Genomic DNA, 19,425 nt, shown 5'->3' with positions numbered 1-19,425 from the left:
TAAACATACATAAGTAACAAGCAACGGTGCACAAGAAAAACTCAAATAAGAAAGTTTGACCAGAAGTTCAACTTAAGAACTCCGGTACGCAAAAGAATCAAATCGAGCGGAGCAACGAAACTCAAACGGCGAAAGAAAGAAGCTTCATTTACTAATCTGAAACTAGGTCAAATTTTACAGTAACAAAAACTTTTTTGAGTTGGTTAAACAGAAAGAGGGTTTCGAGACGAAACTCCAGGCGCTTGAATCGCCTGATTCCGATAAACGAGCGAAAAGATAAACAGAAACTAAGATCGGATCAGAAATCACGATCAGAAAAATCGTGGAATAAATCCGATAAAAGAAAACTGACGAACGGACTAACGAACGAGCGTTCATTAGCTGTATCTAATGGGCGAGGAACCGTTCGTTAAAACGAACGTTCGGACAAACTTCCGCTAACTAGAAGAATCGAGAAAAAACCGACAAATCCAAAAAAACAGATCTAGGGTTTCTAAAAAGAAACCGAACGGTCTTTATAAAAAAACCGGCGGCGAGGCGCGGCGGCTACCTCCAGCGGAAAGGTCCGGCGAGGCGAGGCAGCGGTGGGGCGGCGGCGGCTAGGCGGCACGGGCGGCGGTGGTGGTGGTGTGGTGTTGGGGCGGGGTGGTGGCGTATATAAAGGGCGGGGCGGGGCGGCTTGGAGGAGGGGGCCAGGCGCGGCGGCGGAGAGGAGTCCGGCTCGGAGTCCTAGTCCGAGTCGGCGGCAGTGCGCGGAGGCGGCGGCATGGCCTGGCGCGGCTGGGCCTTAGGCCCAGTCGGCGCGGGAACTTTTTTTTTAAATAATTTCACTGACTGAAATAAAATCCTAAAAAAATAAATAAAATCTAAAAATGCCAAAATAAATTTTCACCGTCTAAATAAAATATTTAGGACGAGTTGAACATTTTCTTGGCCCTAAAATGCTATTTTGAAAATGTGCAATTTTTCTAATGCAAATAAAATCCGAATAAAACCAAATAAAATCCAATAAATGATTTTAATATTTTTCCTCCGATACTTTAATTATTTTGGAGAAGTCATATTATCTCCACTCATTTGATTTGATATGAAATATTACTCGAAGAGAAAAAATTATTAAAATCAAAATCCTCGTTTCATTATTTGATAAAAGTCAAATATGAAAACCGGAAATCCCCAACTCTCTCCGTGTGTCCTTGAGTTGCTTAGGATTTCGAGGATTGCGGAACGGAAATGCAATAAATCATGATATGCATGGATGATCTATGTATAACATTCCAAATTGAAAATTTGGGATGTTACACCCTGCCTCGTGCCTTCCTCGTTGATTGCTTTACATCCACTCCAAGTCTCCTAGATCACATTTGTTGAGGAAATCATATTTCCAAAGGTTTTATTCCGTTTGGACTCCATTTGATATCATTTTCCTGCGAAACACTGAAATAGGCAAAAACAGCAATTTGGGCTGGGCCTCCGGTTAATAGGTTAGTCCCAAAAATAATATAAAAGTGTATAATAAAGCCCAATAAACATCTAAAACAGAATATAACATAGCATGGAGCAATCAAGAATTATAAATACGTTGGAGACGTATCAAGCATCCCCAAGCTTAATTACTGCTCGTCCTCGAGTAGGTAAATGATAAAAACAGAATTTTTGATGTGGAATGCTACTTGGCATAATTTTCAGTGTAACCCTCTTAATTGTGGTATGAATATTCAGATCTTAAAGATTCAAGATAAAAGTTTAATATTGACATAAAAGTAATAATACTTCAAGCATACTAACTAAGCAATTATGTCTTCTCAAAATAACATGGCCAAAGAAAGTTCATCCCTACAAAATCATATAGTTTGGTCATGCTCCATTTTCGTCACACAAGAATGCTCTCATCATGCACAACCGCGATGACAAGCCAAGCAATTGTTTCATGCTTTAGTAATCTCAAACTTTTTTCAACTTTCACGCAATACATGGGCGTGAGCCATGGATATAGCACTATGAGTGGAATAGAATATAATGATAGGGGTTATGTGGAGAAGACAAAAAGGAGAAAGTCTCACATCAACACAGAAAATCAATGGGCTATGGAGATGCCCATCAATTGATGTTAATGTGAGGAGTAGGGATAGCCATGCAACGGATGCACTAGAGCTATAAATGTATGAAAGCTCAACAAAAGAAACTAAGTGGGTGTGCATCCAATTTGCTAATCACGAAGACCTAGGGCATTTGAGGAAGCCCATTGTTGGAATATAAAAGCCAAGTTCTATAACGAAAAATTCCCACTAGTATATGAAAGTGACAAAACAAGAGGCTATCTATCATAAAGATCATGGTGCTACTTTGAAGCACAAGTATGAAAAAGATAGTAGCATTGCCCCTTTTTTTGGGCCTTTCTTTTTTTCTTTTGTAATTTCTCCTTTTTTTATTTTTTTATTATTATTGGGACAATGCTCTATGAATGATGATCATCACACTTCTATTCATTTACAACTCAATGATTACAACTCGATACTAGAGCAAAGTATGACTCTATATGAATGCCTCCAGCGGTGTACCGGGATGGGCAATGAATAAAGAGTGACATGTATGAAATAATATGCATGGTGGCTTTGCCACATATACGATGTCAACTACATGATCATGCAAGGCAATATGACAATGATGAACGTGGCATGATAAACAGAACGGTGGAAAGTTGCATGGCAATCTATCTCGGAATGGCTATGGAAATGCCATAATAGGTAGGTATGGTGGCTATTTTGAGGAAGATATAAGGAGGCTTATGTGTGATAGAGCGTATCGTATCACGGGGTTTGGATGCACCGGCGAAGTTTGCACCAACTCTCAAGGTGAGAAAGGGCAATGCACGGTACCGAAGAGGCTAGCAATGATGGAAGGGTGAGAGTGCGTATAATCCATGGACTCAACATTAGTCATAAAGAACTCACATACTTATTGCAAAAATCTACAAGTAATCAAAAACAAAGCATTACGCGCTTGCTCCTAGGGGGATAGATCGGTAGGAAAATACCATCGCTCGTCCCCGATCGCCACTCATAAGGAGGACAATCAAATAACACCTCATGTTTCAAATTTGTTACATAACGTTTTCCATACGTGCATGCTACGGGACTTGCAACCTTCAACACAAGTATTTCTCAAATTCACAACTACCCAACTAGCACAACTTTAATATCACTACCTCCATATCTCAAAACAATTATCAAGCATCAAACTTCTCTTAGTATTCAACACACTCATAAGAAAGTTTTTACTAATCTTGAATACCTAGCATATTAGGACTCATCTCATAATTAAAGCAATTACCATGCTGTTTTGTAGGACTCCCAAAATAATATAAGTGAAGCATGAGAGAACAATAATGTCTATAAAGCAAATCCACCACCGTGCTCTAAAAGATGTAAGTGAAGTACTAGAGCAAAAACTATATAGCTCAAAAGATATAAGTGAAGCACATAGAGTATTCTAATAAACCGAATCATGTGTGTCCAACTCAAAAGGTGTGAACAGCAAGGATGATTGTGGTAAACTAAAAAGAAAAGACTCAAATCATACAAGACGCTCCAAGAAAAACACATATCATGTGGTGAATAAAAATATAGCTCCAAGTATAGTTACCAATGGACGAAGACGAAAGAGTGGATGCCTTCCGGGGCATCCCCAAGCTTTGGCTTTTTGGTGTCCTTAGATTATCTTGGGGTGCCATAGGCATCCCCAATATTAGGCTCTTGCCACTCCTTGTTCCATAATCCATCAAATCTTTACCCAAAACTTGAAAACTTCACAACACAAAACTTAACAAAAAATCTCGTGGGCTCCGTTAGCGAAACAAAACAAAACACCACTTTAAGGTACTGCAATGAACTCATTCTTTATTTATATTGGTGTTATACCTACTGTATTCCAACTTTTCTATGGTTTATAAATTATTTTACTAGCCATAGATTCATCAAAATAAGCAAACAACACACGAAAAACAGAATCTGACAAAAACAGAATTGTCTGTGGTAATCTGTAGGTTTCGACCACTTATGGAACCCCAAAAATTCTAAAATAAATTGCTGGACGTGAGGAATTTATCTATTAATCATCTTCAAAAATAATTAACTAAATATCACTCTCCAATAAAAAATGGCAGCAGTTCTCGTGAGGGCTAAAGTTTCTGTTTTTTACAGCAAAGATTAAAAAGACTTTCCCCAAGCCTTCCCAACGGTTCTACTTGGCACAAACACTAATTAAACATAAAAACACAACCAAAACAGAGGCTAGATAATTTATTTATTACTAAACAGGAGCAAAAATCAAGGAATAAAAATAAAATTGGGTTGCCTCCCAACAAGCGCTATCGTTTAATGCCCCTAGCTAGGCATAAAAGCAAGGATAGATCTAAGTATTGCCATCTTTGGTATGCAATCCATAAGTGGCTCTCATAATAGATTCATATGGTAATTTAATTTTCTTTCTAGGAAAGTGTTCCATGCCCTTCCTTAATGTAAATTGGAATTTATATCAAGAACAATGAAATCTACGGGCACATAGTTCCTATTTGCAACAATAAGAACATCATTAATTCTTCCCATAGGTTTCTTAATAGTGGAATCCGCAAGGTGCAAGTTTAAAGAACAATCATGAAAATCTCGGAAACCTAACAAATCACATAGAGTTTTTGGAATCGTGGAAACACTAGCACCCAAATCACATAAAGCATAACATTCATGATCTTTAATTTTAATTTTTATTGTAGGTTCCCACTCATCATAAAGTTTTCTAGGGATAGAAACTTCCAACTCAAGTTTTTCTTCATAAGATTGCATCAAAGCGTCAACGATATGTTTAGTAAAAGCTTTATTTTGACTATAAGCATGAGGAGAATTTAGCATGGATTGCAACAAGGAAATACAATCTATCAAAGAGCAATTATCATAATTAATTTCCTTGAAATCCAAGAAAGTGGGTTCATTGATATCTAAAGTTTTAACTTCTTCAATCCCACTTTTATCAATTTTAGCATCAAGATCTAAAAACTCCGAATTTTTGGAACGCCTTCTAGGTAAAGGTGGCTCATCTTCAGTCCCATCATTATCAAGATTCATATTGCAAAACAAAGATTTAATAGGGGACACATCAATAACTTTTAGATCTTCATCTTTATTATCATGGAAACTAGAAGAATACACTCTCACAAAGCAATCTTTCTTAGCACGCATCCTAGCGGTTCTTTCTTTGCACTAGTCAATGGAAATTCTCATGGCTTTGAGAGACTCATTTATATCATGCTTAGGTGGAATAGATCTAAGTTTTAAAGAATCAACATCAAGAGAAATTCTATCAACGTTCCTAGCCAATTCATCAATCATAAGCATTTTTTCTTCAATCAAAGCATTGAAATTCTTTTGCGAAGTAATAAATTCTTTAATATTAGATTCAAAATCAAAGGGTATGTTATTATAATTTCCATAAGAATTGTTGTAGGAATTACCATAATTATTAGAGGAATTACTAGGAAATGGACTAGGATTAAAATTACCTCTATACGTGTTATTACCAAAATTGTTCCTACCAACAAAATTCACATCCATAGATTCATTATTATTATCAATCAAAGTAGACAAAGGCATATCATTAGGATCAGTAGGAGCACTCTTATTAGCAAACAATTTCATAAGTTCATCCATCTTTCCACTCAAAACATTAATTTCCTCTATAGCTTGCACTTTTTTATTAGTAGATCTTTCGGTGTGCCATTGAGAATAATTAACCATAATATTATCTAGGAGTTTAGTAGCTTCTCCTCAAGTGATTTCCATAAAAGTGCCTCCCACGGCCGAATCTAAAAGATTTCTAGAAGCAAAAATCAACCCGGCATAAAAATTTTGTATAATCATCCAAAGATTCAAACCATGTGTAGGGCAATTACATATCATTAATTTCATCCTCTCCCAAGCTTGTGCAACATGTTCATGATCAAGTTGCTTAAAATTCATAATATCATTTCTAAGAGAGATGATCTTAGCGGGAGCAAAATACTTAGAGATAAAAGCATCTTTGCACTTACTCCATGAATCAATACTATTTTTAGGTAAAGACGAAAACCAAGCTTTAACACGATCTCTAAGCGAAAAAGGAAATAGCTTCAATTTAACAATATCATTGTCCACATCTTTCTTCTTTTGCATATCACACAAATCAACAAAGATATTTAGATGGGTAGTGGCATCTTCACTAGGAAGGCCGGCGAATTGATCTTTCATGACAAGATTCAACAAAGCAGCATTAATTTCACAAGATTCAGCATCGGTAAGAGGAGCAATCTGAGTGCTAATAAAATCATTGTTGCTAGTATTGGTAAAGTCACACAATTTAGTATTATCTTGAGCCATCGTGACAAGCAAGCAATCCAACACATGAGCAAACAAGAAGCAAGCGAAAAAGAGGTGGACGGAAAAGAGAGGGCAAATAAAACGGCAAAGGTGAAGTGGGGAGAGGAAAACGAGAGGCAAATGGCAAATAATGTAATGCGAGGGATAAGAGTTTGTGATGGGTACTTGGTATGTCTTGACTTGGCGTAGATCTCCCCGGCAACGGTGCCAGAAATCCTTCTTGCTACCTCTTGAGCACTACGTTGGTTTTCCCTTGAAGAGGAAAGGGTGATGCAGTAAAGTTGCGTAAGTATTTCCCTTAGTTTTCGAGAACCAAGGTATCGTATCAATCCAGTAGGAGACTACGCTCGAGTCCCACACACCTACACAAAAAAATAAAAACCTCGCAACCAACATGATAAAGGGGTTGTCAATCCCTTCATGGTCACTTACGAGAGTGAGATCTAATAGATATGATAAGATAATATTTTTGGTGTTTTTATGATAAAGAGAAATAAAGATGCAATGTAAAATAAACGGCAATAGAAATAACTAAGTGTTGGAAGATTAATATAATGGAAAATAGACCCGGGGGCCATAGGTTTCACTAGTGGCTTCTCTCGAGAGCATAAGTATTATGGTGGGTAAACGAATTACTGTCGAGCAATTGATAGAATTGAGCATAGTTATGAGAATATCTAGGTATGATCATGTAGATAGGCATCACGTCCAAGACAAGTAGACCGAAATGATTCTGCATCTACTACTATTACTCCACACATCAACCGCTATACAGCATGCATCTAGAGTATTAAGTTCATCAGAACAGAGTAATGCTTTAATTAAGATGACATGATGTAGAGGGATAAACTCATGCAATATGATATAAACCCCATCTTTTTATCCTCGATGGCAACAATACAATAGGTGTTGTTTCCCTTTCTGTCACTGCGATCGAGCACCGCAAGATTGAACCCAAAGCTAAGCACTTCTCCCATTGCAAGAGAGATCAATCTAGTAGGGCAAACCAAACTGATAATTCGAAGAGACTTGCAAAGATAACCAATCATATATAAAAGAATTCAGAGGAGATTCAAATATTGTTCATAGATAAACTTGAGCATAAACCCACAATTCATCGGATCTCGACAAACACACCGCAAAAGATGATTACATCGAATAGATCTCCAAGAAGATCGAGGTGAACTTTGTATTGAGATACAAAAAGAGAGAAGAAGCCATCTAGCTAATAACTATGGACTCGAAGGTCTGAGGTAAACTACTCACACATCATCGGAGAGGCTATGGTGTTGATGTAGAAGCCCTCCGTGATCAATGCCCCCTCCGGTGAAGCGCCGGAAAAGGCCCCAAGATGGGATCTCATGGGTACAGAAGGTTGCGGTGGTGGAATTATGGTTTTGGCTTCGTATCTGATGTTTCTAGGGTACATGGGTATATATAGGAGGAAGAAGTACGTCGGTGGAGCAACGAGGGGCCCATGAGGGTGGAGGGCGCGCCTGCGGGGTGGTAGGTGCGCCCCTGCCTCGTGCCTTCCTCGTTGATTGCTTTACGTCCACTCCAAGTCTCCTGGATCACGTTTGTTGAGGAAATCACGTTTTCGAAGGTTTTATTCTGTTTGGATTCCGTTGGATATCATTTTCCTTCGAAACACTGGAATAGACAAAAAACAGCAATTTGGGTTGGGCCTCCGGTTAATACGTTAGTCCCAAAAATAATATAAAAGTGTATAATAAAGCCCAATAAACATCTAAAATAGAATATAATATAGCATGGAGCAATCAAAAATTATAGATACGTTGGAGACGAATCAAGGCACAGCATCCGGGACGAGTGGCTCGCTCACCACCTCGGTCAAGAAAAACCAAAAACCATGCCAGCCTTTACCGCTTTGATGACCCGCTTTTGCGCGGGAGAAGACAGCTGGCTCGCTCATAGAAGCAACAACGCCAGTGACCCGGGCACTTCTGAAGTCCGGGATAGCAATGGCAAACCACGACGCAGCAAATACAAATGCCACAATGATGAAAGAACGCATGACACGGCGGCTAACGCCAGATTCAGCAGTCCAAAATCCGATCAACGGAAGAAGCCATTTAAGGAAAATAGAGATGCACCATCCAATTTGGACAAGATATTGGACCGGCCCTGCCAGATTCATGGCCACCCCAACAAACCAGCTAATCATACCAACAGAAGTTGTTGGGTCTTCAAGCAGGCCGGCAAGCTCAATGCCGAACACAAGGGGAGAAGGCCGACAGGCGATAGCGATGATTAAGAGGCTCACCAACCAAATTCTGGGGGTCAGAAGCAATTTCCCCCCGAAGTGAAAACAGTGAACATGGTATACATGACACACAACTTTACAGGTGAGCCGGAGAGACACTCCCTCCAGACTGAGGATCACACTACGGCGACCTCAGCTGAAGTACAAAGCGGTCTCATTAAACCACACACCTTGTTAGCCGTTAAGCCACCGGTCTCCATCCAACAGGATTGACCAAGTTTGGAGCAAGACTAGCAGTTCGGCTTCCACCGTCCGCCTCATATACATGCGAAATGTGTACTGCGTATACATAACTATGCACTTAAAATAGCATGGGCATCGGCAGAAGCATAACACGGACGGGTCTACAAGCACTCCCATAACCTACTTACTGTTTTCCTTTCTTATATATTACTCTTTATTTTTCCATCATATTTCACCACAGGTAGCGCAAAGGTTGGTCATCTCATGGACTGTACCAGAGTCTGGGTTCATAAATTCACCCAAAGGCTACTCCTGTTAAGAAGCCCCTTCACCGAGGAAAGGCGGCACAGACGTGTGACATGAGGTCCAAAAAACCTTTTTGTAGACCGCACTCCCAATTTTGAGAGCCTGTAAAGTGCGTGTTTCCTCAGCCGCCGACCCCTGGCATCTCAAATAGTCGGGGTTGTGGCGTTATTATCCATAAAATGACAATTGGCATGTCGGTTAGGTTCTAGCGAACATATTCCGTATCCGGTATTCACTTTTATATAAAGAACCGAATTTTGCTCATTTTTTTGTTTCACACACCCACACCGGCATACCTTGCCAGGGGCTTGACATTGGAACAAAATGAGTTGCCAACAAAGTCCGAACAGCTTCATAGCATACTTCGGCATCGCGAGTTCGGCCTTATATGCATCAGCTCCGAATCATGTCTTGGGTCAATAGTTGGGTTGCCCGGCTCCTGTGCTTGCTACCTTACGTTCCGCTCTATCGGCTAGGGGAGTAAAGGGGGAACTACTGCGATTATGTTTCTGGTTCACCTGGTCAAACACCTCAGTAGAGAAAGCTGAAAACTGACTGTCATGATGCGGCGAGAGCTGGTCAACCGCTCGACGACCTAACGGGATCCTTTGCGATTCCCCTGTATTATACGAAGGACCATCTTTCGGGTCATACATGTAACACACTGCATGGGGATAGCTGCGTACATAACAGGATCTATATCGTAGATCCACCATAAAACTCCTATGGCTAAGTGAAAGTGTTAACGCCCTATAGTCTGATTGCCTAGTTCACCGCATTGACACCTCCTTTATGGACCAATCCGTTGGGTTAAGAGTGATCAATCGCTTTTCTGAACACCCCCGTACTTCCTACGAGGGGGCTGAAGCAGATGACTGGAAATCTTTCAGATTATATAAAAACGGCCGCACAGGAGGATTCAAAGCTTTTAAGCAACTCTAAAATAAACTTTATTATTTTATAATATTGTCTTTCACAATGTCAATACATCTCACTCGAATATTATATCTTTCGAGCACTGACCCTCTATCAACCGGGCCGCAGCTAAGACATCTTCGAAGTAATGCCCTGGTGCGTAATGGTCCTTGCCCTTGGGTGGACTCTTTGCTGCAACATCGGTGGCCTTCATCTTCGTCCAGTATGTTTTCACACGGGCAAGGGCCATCCATGCACCTTCAATGCACGTTGATTGCTTAACAGCGTCGATGCGCGGCACCGCAGCAGCAAGTCGCCGCACCAAACCAAAATAACTATCCGGAATTGGCTCGGTCGGCCACAGTCGGACTACGACGTCTTTCATGGCAGCGCCGGATATCCGATGCAGTTCTGCCCATTGGGTCATTTGTTCGTTCAGCAACAGTGGGCGCTTGGCCACACCAAATTGCAACCAGAAAAGCTTCTCCGTTACATACCCTTCTTGCGCTTGGTAAAACTGCGCCGCATCAGAAGCACTCTTCGGCAAATCCAATAAAGCATCTAGAGAACTCCACACTTGATTAAGCGGGGCATAATTCAGATCACCGAACTTAGTTTGAAGTAAAAAGGGCTTACCAGTCGCGATCTCCCCAGCTTGCAGGATCTCCTCCCGGGCCTATCTAGATTCAGACTGGGCCTCTCTTGCCTCTTGTAAGGCCTTGTCAAGATCAACCGTTTTGGCTTTATTATCCCTCTCGAGAAATCCACAATGGTTGACGGCCTCCTTTAGTTCAAGGGTCATCGAGGATATGTTCTCCTTGCATAAGTGTCGAGTAGCTTGTTCGGCCTTTAACTCGGCAGACACCTTTTCGGCAGCCACATTACTAATCCGGGCCTGCTCCTTGGCCCGGGCTAGCTCAGCTCGAAGGATCTCGACCACGGCAGCACCATCTGCAGATATGTGCATCTTATTACACAAATCTTCGCATCATGCTTATATTGTAAACACGTGCATAGTATGGCTGCCCCAAAAACATACCTTGCGCCTCGTCAAGCCGCCTGTTGATAAGCATGATATCATTATCCGCCTCATAAATCTTGTGTTGCAACTCCGCAACCTCTATAGTCCGGACAGTTCTCGGAGAGGTCACAACCTGTGTTCCAATTAATCATATTATTTCCTGGGCATATCTTTTGATCCTTTGATCGCCTCCCTTGGGAAGCCAATCAGAGTCTCAGGGTCTATTATCTATACACAGGTGTATTTTGTGAATAAAACACAATCAAACATATTACAGTACAAACCTTGAAGCCTCTTAGCAGGCCCATGAAAGCCTCATTCAATCCTCTTTTCGCGGACATGACCTTTTCGACCACCGTGCCCATCAAGGTACGATGTTCCTCTGAGACGGACGCCTGCCGTAGCATGTTCGTCAATATATCTGACGCCTCTGGGTCTCCGGAAGCTGCTGTAGAAGTACAACCTCCCTTTGAAGGGATCCATTTATTCGTATCCGGCTGAAGACTGAACTATTCTGGACCTCCATTGTTGGTCTCTGGACCCTGGGCCACCGAAGTATCACCTTCGGCTAGTGTCTTCGTCATACCTTGCACCACTTGTTGATCGGGGGAGACCCTCCGCGACGACACCTCGAAGTCGTCCGCCCTATTGGGCGAGGAGACCGATGGAGGCATCTTGCTCTCCATCATCTCTGGGAGAAGGTCCCCCGAGGAAGAAGACTGTCGAAGAAGACTGTGTGCCGAACTGCAAAAAACGTATATTCTAGACGTTACAAGAAAGGAACAGGACATGTTTAAAACACCCTTGTTCACTTACGATTCGGCCTGAGACTTGTCCTCGTCGTGGGACTGCACGATGATGTCCTCCTCCAAGCCTGGGCCACCCGTTAGAGGCATTTTGCCTCGCTCAGGAGCCTTTTCCTCCTAATCTTCAGAGGCGGCCCTTTTCTTTCCGTGGGGGGAAGAGATGTTGACTTCCCCTTCATTTTTGTCTTCGGACAATGGTATCTTGATCCCCCCGGACACAATGTCTGACATACCTTCGGGATGGAGGCCATCTTCGGTCCTCCCACTCTCCGCTTTGCTCTCCTTCACAGGCATTTTGTATGGTGCCGGGGCCAACATCCGTGTTAACACGGGATCCGCTGAGCCTTTGGGAAGGGGGGCCGAACACCTAATTAGTTCCGCTTTATTTATCCACCCCTGGAAGAAGATAGTTTGCTCAGTAATGTATTACAGCATACTTAAATACAAAGTGTTCGGAAGTCAAGTGCTTACTGGGATATCTGGACGGTGGCAGTCGAGGCTGACGTCCTCAGTGGTGTCCAGCCAATGTGTTCATTTCCCGAAAAACAACTTCCACATCCCCTTGTGCGTAATGCCGAAAAAGTGTTGGAGGGTTCGTGGTCCTTCTGGATTAAACTCCCATAGGCGGAGGGGCCTATGCTGGCATGGCAGAATTCGGCAGACTAGCATTACTTGAATCACATCGACAAGATCAAGGTCTTTCTCAAGGAGGGTTCGGATGCGGCTCTGTAGAGTCCGCACTTCATCAACTGATCCCCAGTCCAGCCCCTTATTAATCCATGATGCCAGCTGTAACGAAGGGCCGGCACCGAACGCAGGTGTAGCTACCCACTTGGTACTGTGGGGTTCCGTGATGTAAAACCACTCTCGCTGCCATTGGTTGGAAGTTTCGGTGAAAGAGCCTTTCGGCCAAGGAGTGTTGGTAAGCTTGCTTACTACAGCATGAAACATCTCCATCGTATCTACTTTTTCAAACACTTTTGCCCTTGTTTTGGACTCTAACTTGCATGATTTGAATGGAACTAACCTGGACTGACGCTGTTTTCAGCAGAATTGCCATGGTGTTATTTTTGTGCAGAAATAAAAGTTCTCGGAATGACCTGAAAATCAATGAAGAATTATTTTGGAATATATAAAAAATACTGGAAGGAGAATCCATGTTAGGGGGCCCACACCCTGTCCACGAGGGTGGGGGTGCGCCTACCCCCTTGGGCGCGCCCCCTGCCTCTTGGCCCCCCTGACGCTCCACCAACCTCAACTCCAACTCCATATATTCGTGTTCAGGGAGAACAAAATCAGAGAGAAGGATTCATCATGTTTTACGATACGGAGCCGCCGCCAAGCCCTAAACTCTCTCGGGAGGGCTGATCTGGAGTCCGTTCGGGGCTCCGGAGAGGGGAATCTGTCGCCATCGTCATCATCAACCTTCCTCCATCACCAATTTCATGATGCTCACCGCCGTGCGTGAGTAATTCCATCGTAGGTTTGCTGGACGGTGATGGGTTGGATGAGATTTATCATGTAATCGAGTTAGTTTTGTTAGGTTTTGATCCCTATTATCCACTATGTTCTGAGATTGATGTTGCTATGACTTTGCTATGCTTAATACTTGTCATTGATAACCCACAAGTATAGGGGATCGCAACAGTTTTCGAGGGTAGAGTATTCAACCCAAATTTATTGATTCGACACAAGGGGAGCCAAAGAATATTCTCAAGTATTAGCAGCTGAGTTGTCAATTCAACCACACCTGGAAACTTAATATCTACAGGAAAGTATTTAGTAGCAAAGTAATATGATAGTAGTGGTAACGGTAGCAAAAGGTAACGATAGCAAAAGTAATATTTTTGGTGTTTTATAGTGATTGTAATAGTAGCAACGGAAAAGTAAATAAGCGAAGAACAATATGTGAAAAGCTCGTAGGCATTGGAACGGTGCTGGAGAATTATGTCGGATGCGGTTCATCATGTAACAGTCATAACCTAGGGTGACACAGAACTAGCTCCAATTCATCAATATAATGTAGGCATGTATTCCGAATATAGTCATATGTGCTTATGGAAAAGAACTTGCATGACATCTTTTGTCCTACCCTCCCGTGGCAGCGGGGTCCTAGCAGAAACTAAGGGATGTTAAGGCCTCCTTTTAATAGAGTACCAGACCAAAGCATTAACACATAGTGAATACATGAACACCTCAAACTACGGTCATCACCAGGAGTGGTCCCGATTATTGTCACTTCGGGGTTGCCGGATCATAACACATAGTAGGTGACTATAGACTTCCAAGATAGGATCAAGAACTCACATATATTCATGAAAACATAATAGGTCCAGATCTGAAATCATGGCACTCGGGCCCTAGTGACAAGCATTAAGCATAGCAAAGTCATAGCAACATCAATCTCAGAACATAGTGGATACTAGGTATCAAACCCTAACAAAACTGACTCGATTACATGATAGGTCTCATCCAACCCATCACCGTCGAGCAAGCCTACGATGGAATTACTCATGCACGGCGGTGAGCATCATGAAATTGGTGATGGAGGATGGTTGATGATGACGATGGCGACGGATTCCCCTCTCCGGAGCCCCGAACGGACTCCATATCAGCCCTCCCGAGAGGTTTTAGGGCTTGGCGGCGGCTCCGTATCGTAAAACATGATGAATCCTTCTCCTCTATTTTTTTCTCCCCGAAAGCAAATATATAGAGTTGGAGTTGAGGTCGGAGGAGCTCCAGGGGGCCCACGAGGAAGGGGGGCGCGCGCCCCACCCTCGTGGCTAGGGTGTGGGCCCCCTAGTCTTGATCTTTTGCCAGTATTTTTTATTATTTCCAAAAATAGTCTTCGTGAAGTTTCAGGTCATTCCTAGAACTTTTGTTTCTGCACATACATAACACCATGGCAATTCTGCTGAAAACAGCGTCAGTCCGGGTTAGTTCCATTCAAATCATGCAAGTTAGAGTCCAAAACAAGGGCAAAAGTGTTTGGAAAAGTAGATACGACGGAGACATATCAGTCACCAGGGCCTGAGTGCCATGATTTCAGATCTGAACCTATTATGTTTTCATGAATATATGAGAGTTATTGATCCTATCTTGCAAGTCTATAGTCACCTACTATGTGTTATGATCCGGCAACCCCGAAGTGACAATAATCGGGACCACTCCCAGTGATGACCGTAGTTTGAGGAGTTCATGTATTCACTATGTGTTAATGCTTTGGTCCGGTACTCTATTAAAAGGAGGCCTTAATATCCCTTAGTTTCCAATAGGACCCCGCTACCACGGGAGGGTAGGGCAAAAGATGAAATGCAAGTTCTTTTCCATAAGCACATATGACTATATTCGGAATACATGCCTACATTATATTGATGAATTGGAGCTAGTTCTGTGTCACCCTATGTTATAACTGTTGCATGAATAATTGCATCTGGCATAATTCTCCATCACCAATCCAATGCCTACGAGCTTTCCATATATTGTTCTTCGCTTATTTACTTTTCCGTTGCTACTGTTACAATCACTACAAAACCCAAAAATATTACTTTTGCTACCGTTACCACTACTATCATATTACTTTGCTACTAAACACTTTGTTACAGATATTAAGTTTCCAGGTGTGGTTGAATTTACAACTCAGCTGCTAATACTTGAGAATATTCTTTGGCTCCCCTTGCGTCGAATCAATAAATTTGGGTTCAATACTCTACCCTCGAAAACTGTTGCGATCCCCTATACTTGTGGGTTATCAAGACTATTTTCTAGCGCCGTTGCCGGGGATCATAGCTCTATTCTCTGAGTCACTTGGGATTTATATCTGTTTATCACTATGAAGAACTTGAAAGATCAAAGAACCAAGATTTTTCCCTCAACTACGAGGGGAGGTAAGGAACTGCCATCTAGCTCTGCACTTGATTCACCTTCTGTTTTGAGTAAGCTTGCGACACCTAAACCTGCTTCTGCTATTAATTCTGATATGTCGCATGTTATTGATTATGCCACTTCTGCTATGCATGATACTTATGATGAAACTACCTCTATGCTTGGTACGTAATATTGTGTCACTTGGTGAATTTCTTGATGAACAACTTGTTAGGGCTAGAGAGAATGAAATTATTGAAACTAATAATATTGATGAAAGTGATGATGAAGATTATCCCCCTAGATATGAATTGTCTGTTGTTCCTGAGGGTTATGTTATGGATGAAGAAACTGCTAGAGACTTTCTTGCTTGCAATGATATATCTGATCTTAAGACATTATTAGCCAAGCTTAAATAAAAATCTCTGAATGCTAGAATGAAATATGATCCTTCTTATGCTACTTCACCTATCTTTGTTACTGATAAGGAATATGATTTCTCTGTCGACCCTGAGATAATTACTTTGGTTGAATCTGATCCTTTTTATGGCTATGAATTTGAAACTGTTGTGGCACATCTTACTAAATTAAATGATATAGCCACACTATTCACTAATGATGAGAAAACTCGCTATTATTATATCCTTAAGTTATTTCCGTTCTCATTAAAGGGTGATGCTAAAACATGGTTTAATTCTCTTGATCCTAGTGTGTGCGTAGTCCCCAAGATATGATTTATTACTTCTCTGCTAAATATTTCCCCGCTCATAAGAAACAAGCTGCTTTAAGGGAAATATATAGTTTTGTGAAAATTGAAGAAGAGAGTCTCCCACAAGCTTGGGGGAGGCTTCTCCGATTACTTAATGCTTTGCCTGATCATCCTCTCAAGAAAAATGAAATACTTGATATCTTTTATAATGGACTAACCGATGCTTCCAGAGACCACCTGGATAGTTGTGTTGGTTGTGTTTTCAGGGAAAGAACTGTTGATCAAGCTGAAATTCTATTGAATAATATGTTGACTAATGAAAATAATTGGACACTTCTTGAGCCAACTTCGAAGAAAAGGGGTATTCTATTTCTCAGTCCTGAAGATATGCAAGAGGCAAAGAAATCTATGAAAGAAAAAGGTATTAAAGCTGAAGATGTTAAGAATTTACCTCCTGTTGAAGAAATACATGGTCTTGATAACCCAACACAGGTAGTAAAGGTAAATTCTCTCTATAGATATGATAAAGCTAAAATCCCTCCTACTAAGTTTGCTAGCCAATTCTTAGATGAGTTTGATAATTTATGGTTAAACAAGAAAATTTTAATGCTTATGTTGGTAGACAATTGAAACATAATGCTTATATGATTGAACACTTGAGTGATTATATGGCTAGTGTTAAAGGTGAACTTAAAATTATTAGTAAACATGCTTCTATGGTTACCACTCAAGTAGAATAAGTACTTAAAGCTCAGAATGATTTGCTCAATGAATTAAATAGTAAGAAGAATGATAATGCTGTTAGAGTTGTGACTAGAGGTGGTAAAATGACTCAGGAACCCTTGTATCATGAGGGCCATCCTAAGAGAATTGAGCAAGATTCTCATAGAACTAATATTGATGCACCTAGTCATTCTAAAAGGAAGAAAAAGAAAAATGATAGGACTTTGCATGCTTCTAATGAACCTGTTATTAACACACCTGAGAATCCCAATGATATTTCTATTTCTGATGCTGAAAGACAATCTGGTAATGAACATGAACCTAGTGATAATGTTAATGATAATGTTCATGTTGATGCTCAACCTAGTAATGATAATGATATAGAGAATGAACCTGATGTTGATCTTGATAACCCACAATCAAAGAATCAGCGTTATGATAAGAGAGACTTTGTTGCTAGGAAGCATGGTAAAGAAAGAGAACCATGGGTTCAGAAACCCATGCTTTTTCCTCCCAAACCATCCAAGAAAAAGGATGATGAGGATTTTGAGTGCTTTGCTGAAATGATTAGACCTATATTTTTGCGTATGCGTTTGACTGATATGCTTAAAATGAATCCTTATGCTAAATACATGAAGGATATTGTCACTAATAAAAGAAAGATATCGGAAGTTGAAATTTCCACCATGCTTGCTAATTATACTTTTAAGGGTGGAATACCAAAGAAACTTGGAGATCCAGGAGTACCAACTATACCATGCTCCATTAAAAGAAACTATGTTAAAACTGCTTTATGTTACCTTGGAGCCGGTGTTAGTGTTATGCCTCTCTCTTTATATCGTAGACTTGATTTGAATAAGTTGACACCTACTAAAATATCTTTGCAAATGGCTGATAAATCAACTGCTATACATGTCGGTATTTGTGAGGATGTGCCTGTTGTGGTTGCAAATGTTACTATTTTAACGGACTTCGTTATTCTTGATATTCTCGAGGACGATAGTATGTCTATTATTCTTGGAAGACCCTTTTTGAATGCTGCAGCGGCTGTTATTGATTGCACCAAAGGCAATGTCATGTTTCATGTTAATGGTAATGAGCATATGATACACTTTCCGAGGAAACAACCTCAAGTCCATAGTATCAATTCTATTGGAAAAATTCCAACTAATAGTATTGGAGGTTTTGAATTTCCTCTTCCTACTATCAAGAAGAAATATGATATTCTTATTGTTGGGGACATGCACATCCCCTTTGAGGTAACCTAGTGTTATTCGAAATTTCTCGGGTTTCATGTTATTCGAAATGAGTTTGTTAACAAGACCTGATCAACCTTGTTAGTGGATTCCTTTTGATGAGCATGAGATGGATGAAGTTAGAAAACACAAATCTCTGTACCCTCCTTTTACTTTCTGTTATTTATATTAAATAAAGCAAAAATAATATTTTCTATCTGTTTTCTGAAATATCCATGCATTAAAAAATACCCCAAAAATAAAATTTCTCCAAATGCCCTGAAATTTAAATATGATTTTGTTTGGAATATTTGAGAATATCTGGCACTGAGAACACATCAGGGGGAGCAAGCACCTGGCCACGTGGGTCCAGGGCGCGCCCCCCTGCCTCGTGGGGCCATGGTGACTCCCCTCCACTTATTCTAGCCACCACACGCTCCTTCTTCCTCCCAAAAAAATCACCATCCAGCTCAAGCACGAGTTCTAGCTCATCTTGCTGCCATTTTCGATCTCCTAGCTCAAAGCTCCATTCACAAAACTACTTTGGGGGATTGTTCTTTGGTATGTGACTCCTCCAATGGTCCAATTAGTTTTTGTTGTAGTGCTTTATTCATTGCAAATTTTTGATGCCTAGGTGACCCTGTTCTTGAGCTTGCATGTCAAATTTATTTGGTCCCAAGTAGTTCTAATGCATGATATAGTCTCTAGGCACTTGTGGGAGTAGTTGCTATCAATTTTGTTGAGTTTGGTTCACTTTTATTTGAAGTTACTAAAAATTTCAGAAATTTTTCAGAGGAAGAAATATGTTTAGGAAAATGTACCAAGGTGGTTCTTCAAGGAAGCAAGGACCCAGGCCCGCAATACGCGATGCGGACAATGAACCACCAAGAGAAGCTCAAGTGCGGCCTTGTGAATGGCCGTCAGACGACTTCATGGTCCGAGCAGGAATTAAGGAGGAATTTGATGCATATG

This window comes from Triticum urartu, chromosome 6 (genome assembly GCF_003073215.2).
Source record: "Triticum urartu cultivar G1812 chromosome 6, Tu2.1, whole genome shotgun sequence".
Lineage (NCBI taxonomy): Eukaryota > Viridiplantae > Streptophyta > Magnoliopsida > Poales > Poaceae > Triticum > Triticum urartu.
The sequence above is the reverse complement of the archived record's forward strand: the minus strand, read 5'-3'. Positions refer to the sequence as shown.